Source organism: Chinchilla lanigera, unplaced genomic scaffold, assembly GCF_000276665.1.
Source record: "Chinchilla lanigera isolate Chin_1 unplaced genomic scaffold, ChiLan1.0 scaffold00012, whole genome shotgun sequence".
Lineage (NCBI taxonomy): Eukaryota > Metazoa > Chordata > Mammalia > Rodentia > Chinchillidae > Chinchilla > Chinchilla lanigera.
Genome location: NW_004955413.1, coordinates 990,102 through 991,938, shown reverse-complemented (window position 1 = coordinate 991,938; position 1,837 = coordinate 990,102). Strand labels below are relative to the sequence as shown.

Below are 1,837 nucleotides of genomic sequence, written 5' to 3'. Positions count from 1 at the left end.
ATCCAGAGATAGTAATAAGTAAAGGTACATATCAGCTTGAGTGAAGATTCCTATCTCAAAGCCTGTCACAATATTCAGCTTCTTGTGTCCCTTTTCCCTTTCTATCAACTAATTTCAGATAAATACCATCATCCCCAAAGATACTTTGTGCCTGAGAGGCCACTTTCCATAAAGGATGGAAGTGCATTTAATCTTCACAGCATCCCTAACCCCATGTTTCTCCTTGGAACTTCTTACTAGCCAGTCATGATTCTATCACAGCTCCAGGTGGTAATTACAAAGCAGGCACAGGTTGACAATCATTTGTGGATGGGTGTGTGCTTGTGTGGGTCCAGTACCTTAGGAGGGATGAAAGGTTCTCAGCTTCTGTGGCTAGCTTACCAATACTGAGTTTGCTGGCAAGGCTCTCTGTCAGCTGGCTGCTCTTGGCCAGTTGCTCCCAGAAGTGCTGTTCCATGTAATGGTCCGTGTTATTGTTGCTTAGTAGCTCCTCAAAGGTCCTTACCGAGTTTTTGACATGCAGGACAAGAAAAGAGGTGGCTGCTCTCCCAATCTTTCATTTTTTGCCATAGCTGAGTTAATTCTTGGATTTTGTTCAAGAAATATTTCCTAAAGTGAGAAACAGCAGCAGCAAATGGGAAAGGGGTAAATGATAGGTTGTGGTGCTTTAGCAGAAGGTGTAAAGGAAAAATTTTATGGGAGCCAGCTGCCATCTGGCTATAGATAAGCAGCATGAGACTGCCCAGAAGGTGCTAAGGGTTTCAGGAAATGAACTCCCATCCTGTTCTCGGAAAAGCCACAAAAGAACATCTGCTGTTTACTCAGAATAACTCCCCTGCCCTTAATCTAAACTTCCTCATTCTTGTATCTCCCCACCAATCCCCCACCAATGATTGTAAAGGTCAGTTTAAGGGGCTGGGGATTTAGCTCAGCGGCAAAGCGCTTGCCTGGCAGGCGCAAGGCCGTGAGTTCGGTTCCCGGTACCAGAGAAAAACCAAAAAAAAAAAAAAGTAAAGGTCAGTTTAAACTAACCAATGCTATCTGCTTCTGTGGTTTCGCTTGCAAATACCCGCCTTCTGTGGTTTTTTGGTTTAAAAGTCCAGCTGGACTCTGGCTCGGGGCTCTCTGTTCCTGCGCGTTCAGTGAGCCCCACGCATGCCTGGTAAATAAACTCCCCTTGCTTATTGCATGAGAGAGCATCTCTTGGAGTCTTCCTTCACGTGGCGAGATTCTCGACCCTTACACTTGGAGGTTCCACCGAGATATCTCTCCACTGAGATATCTCTCTCCGTGAGGGAGACCCCAACAGTCTTCTCTTGGGGTAAGTACGGCCTTTGGCCTTTGTTTCTTTTGGCCTTTGTTTCTTTGGAGAGTGATCACCTAGGGTATTTGAAGCTGGCTGTGGCTGCCGACGAGACGCATGAGCTCTCTTCGGCTGCAACCGACAGACGTGTCCAGGGGTTGCAAGCCACGACTCTGGGGGACGCCTCAGAGTGTCAGGACCTCCGGGGACGCCTGGATGTGTCCTATCTGGTTGATTCTGAACGGGTAATTTTTTTACCTGAGGTTCGGAAACTTGATATTAAGCCAGTAGAATCTGTATACTTTTTGTTCTGTGTGTCTTGGAGACGTTTTGTGTCACTACTGATAGCTTTTTTGTTTGTGTGTTTCTGCTTGACACTTGCACTTGGCACTTTCACTTTGTCTCGACCCATCTGTGTGGCCTATAGGGACGGGGGAACTCGGCCCCCATCCGGCTCGTTCGCACCGGACGTGGCTCAGGCTGTGCGCCGCTATGTGTTTGGCCCTCCTTCTCACCCAGACCAAATTGTCTACG

General features: G+C 47.5%; 1 long non-coding RNA gene across 1 annotated transcript; it reads left to right on the top strand.

The window, feature by feature from the left end:
- The first annotated feature begins 684 nt into the window (after positions 1 to 684).
- LOC102024886 lies at positions 685 to 1,194 on the top strand. Its single transcript, XR_260046.1, has 2 exons — positions 685 to 901; positions 1,017 to 1,194. It is a non-coding gene; the product is annotated as an uncharacterized LOC102024886 (long non-coding RNA).
- Positions 1,195 to 1,837: the final 643 nt, after the last annotated feature.